This window comes from Hibiscus syriacus, unplaced genomic scaffold, assembly GCF_006381635.1.
Source record: "Hibiscus syriacus cultivar Baekdansim isolate YM2019G1 unplaced genomic scaffold, ASM638163v2 tig00001713_pilon, whole genome shotgun sequence".
NCBI classification, from domain to species: Eukaryota; Viridiplantae; Streptophyta; class Magnoliopsida; order Malvales; family Malvaceae; genus Hibiscus; species Hibiscus syriacus.
The window spans coordinates 1,065,545-1,076,632 of NW_024061883.1; positions in this window are offsets into that span (position 1 = coordinate 1,065,545).

Sequence of the window (11,088 nt, forward strand, 5' to 3'; positions counted from 1 at the left end):
TTAAAATGGAAAAACAAATATTTTACCCTTACCTTGGTATAGCTCACAGAAATGGAGAGGAAGATGAACAACTTTGGCATGAAATTTAGATATTTTTCATGCTAAATTTACGTTAAATTTACCTTTAATGAATATTAAATTCATTAAACTAGGAAAATACCAATTTACCCTTAATAAAACTTCATAATTACCATTAAACCAAGACACCTAACCCTTATCATCTTCCAAAATAAGACACCTCAACATTATCATCTCCCATAAGTAAAAGATGAACAAATAAGATCTTAGTTTACCGATTTACCCTTGCATTTTTCCAAAAATCACAATCTTACTACTTAAATCCAACGGTCAAAATTAAACATGGAATTAAACCCTTAAATCTAAAGATTTATATTATTTTTGAACATTTACTAATGTGAAAATAATATTTTTTGGTCTAAGGTATCATCCTTCAGATTTTCCTTAATTTTCTATTACATCCGATCTACTGAATTTTTCGTCAACTTCCTCGTTCTATAACTTTTATTACACATCTCAGATTATAATTCTGATTGCCACAGAAATGTTATTCTTGAGATAAACTATTTGGTTCCTGAACTTTTCCAAAGTTTATACTTTGGTCACTGAACTTTCAAAATTTCCATTTTGGCCACTATCTAAATTTTGGGGTATTACAAATCTCCCCCTAAATAAAATTCGTCCTCGAATTTTAAGACATACCTGATATAAAGAGGTGTGGATACTTCTTCTTCATGTCATCCTCTCTTTCCCAAGTAGCGTCATCGACTTTATGATTTTGCCAAAGTACTTTAACTGGAGGAATTGTCTTTCTATGCAGTTCTTTGATTTTTCAAGCCAAAATTCATTTTGGTTCTTCTTCATAAGTTAAATCTGGTCGGATCTCAATTTCCTCCGATGCAATAACATGTGAAGGATCTGATCGATACTTTCTAAGCATCGACACATGAAAAACATTGTGTACTTTGTCTAACTCCGGAGGTAATGCTAATTGATAAGCTACTGGTCCGACACGCTTTAAGATAATGAATCTTGGACTTAGTTTTCCTTTGCGCTCAAAACACAAAATCTTTTTCCAATGTGATACTTTAAGAAAACTTTATCGCCTTCTTGAAATTCAATCTCTTTTCGCTTCAAGTCTGCATAAGACTTCTATCGATCAGATGCCATCTTGAGATTATCTTGAATTATCTTCACTTTATCTTCAACCTCTTTCAATAAATATGGGCCAACAGGATTTCAATCTTTTAACTCGAACCAATTTAATGGTGTTCGGCATTTTTCCCCATATAAAGCTTCATACAGAGCCATCTTGATACTCATTTGATAGCTGTTGTTGTAGGCAATTTCTTCTAAAGGCAAATAGTTTTCCCATGACCCCTTGAACTCAATCACACATGCTCTCAGCATATCTTCTAATATCTGAATAGTATGCTCTGATTGACCATCTTTCTATGGATGAAATGCCATACTGAAATTCAATCGAGTACCCCTTGGATCCCTGTTGGATATGATTGATATTGGAACTCCATGTAGCCGAACTATCTCCTTGATATACAACTCTGCATATTTATCCAAAGCGTAATCCATTCGTACTGGAATGAAATGTGCTAATTTAGTTAACCGATCAATTATAACCCAAATGGAATCCTTATTATTTGATGTCAAAATTAACCTTGTAACAAAATCCATAGTGACTCTCTCCCACTTACACTCTGTAATAGAAATGGGTTGTAACAATCCCCAAGGCACTTGATGTTTAGCTTTCATTTGTTGACACGTCAAACATGTAGCAACAAACTCAGAAATGGCTCTTTTCATACCAGGCCACCAAAATCGACTCTTTACATCGTGATAAATCTTGCTCCCGCCTGGATGCATAGTCAGTGGACTAAAATATGCCTCAGAAAGAATATCTTTCTTTAACTCATCATACTGTGGAATGCAAATTCTTCCTCGGTAATATAGACAACCATCAAACTTGACTTCAAAATCTTTAGTCTCATTTTTTTCCACCAGTGAAATATTTTCCAAGCATTTGTCATATTTCCTTTGTATCTCTATTATCCAATTTATAATCATTGGCTTTATTTTTAACTCAGGCAATAGTGTACCATTTTCTTTCAACCCTAGTCGTATATCCATAGCTCGCAAAGCTACAAAAGTTTTCTGAGTAAGTGCATCTGTTACAACATTTGCTTTCCCTAGATGATAATCAATGATCAGATCATAATCCTTTAAAAGTTCTATCCATCTTCTTTGTCTCAAGTTTAGCTCTTTTTGAGTCAACAGATACTTCAAACTCTTATGATCTGTGTAGATGTGACATCGTTACCATACAAATAATGACACCAAATCTTTAGAGCAAATACTACCGCTGCTAACTCAAGATCATGAGTGAGATAATTCCTCTCGTGCGTCTTTAATTATCGAGAAGCATAGGCTACCACTTTACCTTCTTGCATAAGTACACAACCCAAACCATTATGAGATGCATCACTATACACCACATACTCTTTTCCAGATTTCGGTTATACCATCACTAGTGCTTCAGTGAAAATCTTCTTTAAAGCTTCAAAACTCTCTTGACATTTCTCAATCCAAGCAAATGAAACATCCTTTCTCAAGAGCTAGGTCAAAGGAGAAGCAATCATCAAAAATTTCTTCACAAACCTTCGATAATAACCAGCAAGTCCCAAAAAACTTCGAACCTTTATAACATTATTTGAAGGTTTCCACTCCACTATTGCTTGAACTTTCTTAGGATCAACTCTTATGCCTTCTGCCAAGACAACATGACCAAGAAAAGAAACTTCTAACAACCAAAATTCACACTTTGACAGTTTAGCATATAACTTTTTATCCTTAAGTATCTCGAGCACAGTACGAAGATGAACATCATGTTCTATCTTTGTCTTTGCGTATACCAAAATATCATCAATAAAGACTACCACAAACTGATCCAAATAAGGTTGAAATATTCTATTCATCAAATCCATGAATGTTGTCGGAGCATTTGTCAAACCAAACGGCATTACTACGAACTCGTAGTGTCCATACCGTGTTCTAAAAGCTGTCTTTAGAACATCTTCCTCTTTAATCTTTAATTGGTGATATCCCGATCGAAGATTAATCTTAGAGAAAACTGTTGCTCCCTTAAGCTAATAAAACAAGTCATCAATCATCCAAAGAGGATACTTGTTCTTGATAGTCACCTTATTCAACTGTCGATAATCTATGCACAAACGCATTGATCCATCTTTCTTTTTCGTAAACAACACCGGTGCACCCCAAGGTGAAATACTCGGTCTTATGAATTCTCTATCTAACAAATCTTGTAATTGGGCCTTTAATTCCCTTAATTATGTCGGGACCATTTGATAAGGAGCCATTGAAATAGGCGTTGTACTAAAAATACATCAATCCCAAACTCAACCTCTCTATCTGGAGGTAATCCAAGTAGCTCATTCGGAAACACCTCTGGATACTCTCGTACAGTTGGAATGTCTTCTAACTTAACTTCAATATCTTTTGTAACCACCACATTTGCTGAAATTGCTTGACACCCATGTAACAGTAATTTCTTAGCAGTAAAAGCAGAAATTACATTGGATAAGGGATTTACCCTTTATCCAACAAATATTATCTCTGAATCCATTGCATCTTTTAAAAATAATCTATTCAAACGATAATCTGCCCAACCATAGTAAGAAGATATCCAATCCATGACTAAAAGTATCCCAAATTCCTCAAAAAGCAACTCTAGCAAGTTTGCAGAAATTCTACTCCCTGTATCTTTATCGGACATTTATTACAAATCTGACTAATCTTTGCACTATGGCCCAACAGATTAATTGCCACAATATCACTAGAAATATGTTCTAAAGAGATTCTTCTATCTCTAACCAGTTTTGCACTAATATACAAGTAAGTAGAATCGGGATCAATCAATACAAAAACAGTCTCATCAAAGAGATAAAAGGTACCTGCTATAATATCAGGAGCATCTCTATCATCATCAGTTTCGATGTGATAGACTCTTTCAGTAGTTCTACCTTCACGATTAGATGCCACCCCAGACGTTCCTAGTTTGCTACCCCTTTTACTTCCACCGTGTTGCAGTGCTGTTACTGATTGATCTGGATAAAGTTCTGGACATTTATTTCTATAATGTCCAACTTGTTTGCAATGATAACACTTCCCTTCCATGAATCGGCATTGACCATAATGATTCTTTCCACAAAACTCACATTCTGGTTTAGGACGAAATCTCGAACCTTTATTATCTGCTGAAGCTGCATAGGTCTGCTTGGACTTTCCTCCAGCAAATCATTTTCTGCCCGTAATTGCTAAGGAAGCATAATTTTTTTGCTGTTAACCCTTGTTGCGTTTGGAAAATGGTGCAGAGTAGGAATTTCCAAACCATTTATTTGTTTGTGCTTTCTTTACATCTAGACCATCAAGGTTAACCTTTTCCATAGCTTTATCCTTGTTGAATGCTTCTTGAAAAGCAGTAAAATGACGAGAAACCAAAATTCTCTTATACTGAAAATCCAATCCATAAAAAATCTATCTATTCTAGATTTCTCAGTCGGAAGAAACTCCGAAGCAAATCGACTCAACTTGTGAAACTCACATTCATACTCATAAACTATTCTGCCTAACTCCTTCAAGTTCAGAAACTGTTGCATCATCTCATTAACAAACACGTCCCCAATATACTTTTCTTGAGTTACCTTAAAAAGAATTCCCATATGATCTGCTCAGTTGAAACTCGTGCAACGATTGTATTCCACCACACATTGACTTGCTCCATCAGTAGAGACACAACCCCTTCCAACTTTTCTTAAGCATCACAAGGAATCTGCTCAGCATGTTCTTGACATCATTCAACCAGAAGTCAGCAGCCATCGGGTTCGCATCTGAATCACCCTAAAATTCAGGTGCTCTCATCTTCCTCAGTTCTTTTGGAACTGACACTGGAATTCGATAATTAATAATGTTATCCAGAGCTTGTAAAAACAACCCTCGATCTTGAACATGCATATCCTGTTGATCTAGATTAGATGGCTCTACATTCAGCTGAGCATTAGGTGGGTTCTGGTTCACCTCATTACTCTCACTTTGTGCAGGAGCAACATGCTCGCCTGCCCTACTCGATTCTTGATGATCTGACATCTGAAAATAATCAAAATCATCTTACATTAATAAAGAGTAACTTTACTCACTGATAAGCATCATCAAGGTATGTATATAACCATCAGTAAACTTTTGACATCCTAGTGGCATGTATACATTCTTAACAAAAATTTTACTCATTTTATGTTCAGAAACGACTAAACCGAAAGCTCTGATACCAATAAATATAACTCCTAAAAGCCGTATAATTATACCTATACAGATTATAGATGTCACCTGAATTTCTTAAAATATTTTCTAATTCAAAACTGATTTAAAATTTATTTTCTTAAAAAGATAAATGATAATATAAAAATATCATATCATATTAAACTATCACATATTGTTTAAAACATATATTAGTATGTATTTATGCTATCCATACTGAAAATAGAGTAAAACATTTTAGTTTAGTTATTACAAACTAGTTCCAAAATAGTTCAACTGAGCAACTAGGATATTTATAGTACATGTCACTAACTAAGTCAAAATCACATCATATGATGTCTTACTGTTATGGAAATATACTCCTCGATGCTTGATGTCGCTCTGAACTCTTTATTCTACTACTGGCTTTTTACCTACGCATGAAAATCATCACACGCTAAGTATATACTTAGTAAGGCAATTTAAAACAATAAACAGTGCAATAAAATCATGCATGAAATTTAATATCATCTTCTATTGTAAAAATAAAAACAACATAATATACATAAAAATCATTTTTATCAATAACTATTGCCCGCGATTCTCAATCCATGAGGACCCGGTATAGGAGAGCATTGCTCACCTAATAACACCGTAGTGCTAAGGTCGGTTTTTACCCACCTGACTTGTACTATGTGTCTTTATTTAACACTATAGTACTACTTAATTCTGCAACTACTAGACTTTATGGCATGCCATTAATACCACTGAACCTCAATAACATACTTGGGCATATAGTCATGAATTAAATCATCCATGGAAACGTATAACCATGTAATAAACATTAGGGCAATTCATACCCAAAATAACATCCATGTCAAAATCTCATGCTGATAAAGCAAGGTCGACTTGCTGCAAGTCTTCCTGATGATGTATAAAACATCTATGCACATGATGTATAAAACATCTATCTATGTACCATGTCATGCATGTATTGCACTCACCTCTACACTTTATATCCAAAATATGTGCCTCAATACGGTCCACAATAACTCTTTTATACTTGACTTGCTTCAATCACAATTCAATCACGATATGTACAAAATCACAAATTCATAACAATACTTATATTAGTATTGTACTAACATAACACATCCCAAAAAAAAATCCATAATATACTTGAACTTATATTTTTACAAAATACTTAATAATTCCTTTTTAACATTAGCACCAACTTTTACAATTTACACAAATTGGTCCTTCACCATTTTATCACTTAGATTGTTAATACCAAAATTCCAGCACTGAAATTATTACCATTCAAATGGTTTTACAAAAATATAATTACATTTAAGTACCCCAACTATATGAATGTTGTACTTAAATCCCAATCTTTTTAAACTTCCAAAATGGTCATATTTCACATCTAAACACTCGTTTCAATCCCAAAACAATAATTTCCAGCATAGCATATCAATTATTAAACAATTATACAATCATTCACAACTTTTTAAAATTATCGAATTGGTCCCCCAACTTTTAAAAACGTACATAATGGTCCCCAAATTTTTCTAAGGCTTGTAGAATACTTCCTACATCATTTCCATCCCTTATATAATTTTTCATAATTTTTCTCACTGAACTAACCCATGGCCCAATACTTTAAACTTAAAAACTAAAGTTTTCATGATTTTGCTCAATTTTGACTCAATTCAAGCATGAAATCAACTTCTAATCAACCTTACAACATCTCTGCAATCAAAGCCCTAATCAAATCTCATTAAAACACAAAGTTCTTCAATTTCTTCATTTGACCAAAATTTATAGAATCATATCTAGGAATTTTGAACATGTTTTAATCATAATTCATGCTTGGAAATGAATCTACAACCTCAAAAACATCAATATTCATCATCAATTTCATGAACCTTAACATGAATATAAACCCTAAGATTTGGGATCTTTGAAATTAAGCAAGTTGAGCAAGCATAATTGGCTCCAAAAGATATCGTTTTTCGACTATATCACTTTCCTATTTCATGACATAACTTGAAATCTAAAGGAAATGGCTTAAAATGGAAAAAAAATATTTTCCCCTTACCTTGGTATAGCTCACTGCAATGGAGAGGATGATGAACAACTTTGGCATGAAATTTAGATATTTTTCATGCTAAATTTACCTTTAATGAATATTAAATTCATTAAACAAGGAAAATACCAATTTACCCTTAATGAAACTTCCTAATTACCATTAAACTAATACACATAACCCTTATCATCTTCCAAAATAAGAAACCTCAACCTTATCATCTCCCATAAGTTAAAGGTGAACAAATAAGATCTTTGTTTACCGATTTGCCCTTGCCTTTTTCCAAAAATAACAATCTTGCCACTTTAAATCCAACGATCCAAATTAAACATGGAATTAAACCACTAAATATAAAGATTTATATTATTTTCCAACATTTACTAATGTGAAAATAATATTTTTCGGTCTAAGGTATCATCCTTTAGATTTTCCTTAATTTTCTATTCAATCCGATTTACCGAATTTTTCCTCAACTTCCTTGTTCTATTACTTTTATTACACATCTCAGATTAAAATTATGATTCTCACAGAAATGTTATTCTTGAGATAAACTATTTATTTACGAGGCCCAAAATTTAACTTTTAAAAATTACCATTTTGGTCATTGGCCTTTCCAAAGTTTATACTTTGGTTACCAAACTTTCAAAAATTCCATTTTGGTCACTATCTAAATTTTGGGGTATTACATCCTAGACTTCGTATAACAAGTATAGAAAGTGGCACACCACTTGCATGGTTTGGCAAGAAAAATCAGGTTGGTTCGACATGGTATCCATCTAGTGACAGAAGAAACAAGAAGGCTTGTCAACTTATTAGAAGTCGTTCGAGTTCTTTAACATCTAGCTATAATTACCTTTGAATTGTTTTTGGTCTCTTATAAGTAATACTTTATTCCCAATAAAGACTATTTATAATAATAGACACATTTTGTATCAATGCCTCAAAAATTTCATGCATTATGCTTTTTTTGCATATTTTTTTCATTTTCATTTCTTTACATTCAAATTAACTAACAGAAAATGACTCATTAAAAAAAGGAACAAACACTGGACACACCTCATCAAGAACTAGACACACATCATCCTCACAATACCCATTCAAAGAATAAAAAAATGGAAGCTAATATCGTTCAGCTTGAGAAAAATATGCTAAAATTGAAAAAAGTGCTTGAGGAGAAAATGAGTTAGAATAATCAAAATACCTTGGATTCTATCACTAGGAACCAAGAGTCATTGGTTGATCAGATCGTTGCAAAGTTCTATGGCTAAATCAAATGAATACCCCTAGGGCAGGAGTATCCGAAAGGGGTGATTGTACTACCTACTTCGCAGTTGGTTATCTCACTTGGAATCTTACCAGGACTTCAAGGGGACTCATCTGTTGCAAAAGCACAAGCTTCATCTACTGCAAAAGTGCAATTTTTGTTTGCTGCAAAATCAGAAGCCTCCATAACCAACCCCCAGAATAACCCGGATGCTTATCGTATTCTGGATTTTGATGAGGAAGACAAAGCAAAGAAAATGGAGGAAAAGATCAAGCAGTTGGAAGATCAAATGAAGACAGTTAGAGGAGGGGATATTTATTATGGAGTTGATGCTCTGGAACTAAGTTTGGTCCCCAATTTGATTTTTCCTCCTAAGTTTAAAGTCCCAGATTTCAAGAAATTTGATGAGAATAGTTACCCCTTAGCTCACATTACCATGTTCTGTCGAAAGATGACAGGAAATGTCGAGAATGACCAGCTCTTGGTTCACTGCTTCCAGGAGAGTCTGGAAGGTTCAGTCATCCGGTTGTACAATCAACTGAATCGTTCTCACATCAGAACATTGAAAGATCTTGCCAAGTCATTCTTGGAGAAATACAAGCATGTAAATGACATGAGACTAGATCATTTTATGTTGTAAAGTATGGAGAATAAACACAATGAAAGTTTCAAGAAGTACGCACAACGGTGGAGGGATTTAGCCATGCAAGTTCATCCACCTTTAGGTGAAAAAGAAACAAGGAAATTCTTTATGCATACTTTGAAGGCTCTTTTCTTTGGGAACCTAGAAGCAATCACATTAGGAAACTTTTCTGATCTTGTTATGGCCGGAGAAATGGTGGAAACGACCATAAGACAATGAAAGATAGAGGGATGTGAGTTAAGTAGAAGACCTATCATGAATAACAGATAAAGAGAGATCAACAACACAACACTTTCAACACCAGTAAAAATGTTACAATCAAAACCAACTGTGGTTGTATCATCATGTTCTTTTAGGCAAGATTCAAGGGAACCAAGGAAAAAAAAGAAAAGAGCATTTCAATCTTATTCCCGTGACTTATAAAGAACTTTATCAGTAACTTTTCGACACACGTGTGGTGTCACCATACCTATTAGAACCTCTAAAACCTCCATACCCCAAGTGGTATGATAAAAATGCATATTCTGAATATCATGGTTGTGTCTCGGGGCATGCTATTGAAAATTACCTCGCCTTAAAGATAATTGTTCAAATGATGCACAAAAAGAACTAGATTTATTTCAATAACTCAGAGACACCCAATGTTGCACATAATCTTTTGTCTAAGCACCAAGAGACTGAGATTAATGCATATACCAATGAGAAGGGAAAGAAGGTCAAGACCAAAGTTTCTAAAGTGAAGTCAGCTCTGGCTTGGGTATGTAGGCAAAAGATAAATACGGGTTTTTCTTACACCGCATCTTAGCACATCAAATTGGAAATGTGGTAGCCATTGTTGTTATCACAATGAGGGCGGACATGATGTACATGAATGTGTCAAATTTAGAGACTTGATCTACCTAATGATGAACAGAAAAGAACTAGAATTTTACGAAGAAAGCAAGGACACTCCAGAAGCGGATGTTTGTGCAACTAGAGATGCATCTGAAAAGTGAATGCCACAATCGAGGAATGAGGCATCTTGGGACGAGACAAGAGGAGATCATCACCATTGCCACATAGTTGTGTTGCCTATGAAATAATTTCTTGTTTGAAATTTTCTTTTATATGCCTGAACCGTTTAAAAAAATGAAATTTTTGAGTATTAGAGAATTATTGAAATTCAGTGAATATCAAGTATAATGAAATGCACATTTTAAGAAATGAGGTTATAATATTTTGACATATGATGAGATCAAATTCCTTTAAAAACATGATCAATATCCTTCACCCGAAAAAAAGAAAAATGTTTTTTACGCATACAAGTATGGGACTACACAAGATGAGGCATCTCCTATGCATGCCATTGCAAGACCATTTAGTTTGCATGTCTGTTAAGGACGTTCTGTGATGATATACAATTTTCACAAATGCAATAGTGGAATATACAAATTTGTCTTAGATCAGTTTCTTAGAAATTGAGCTCTAAAGATGAAATTTTATGATTTTCACTGACACTCAAACTATAACAGATCCTTCTTGACAAACTTAAAAATCTCAAAATCAAAAAATTAAAGTGATATTAATGAATGATAATTTTAACAATGTTGAGGGCACTCTGCTGAAAGTAGTAGGATATTAATCTTCGGAGGTAATGTCTGAAGCAACTATGGTTGTAATGTCCAAACTTTATGAAGTGAGTTTCGTTTGAGTTTGTCAAGTCGAAGGCTTTCTGACACTTGAATCCTTTAATTAAGGGTATTCCTCTAA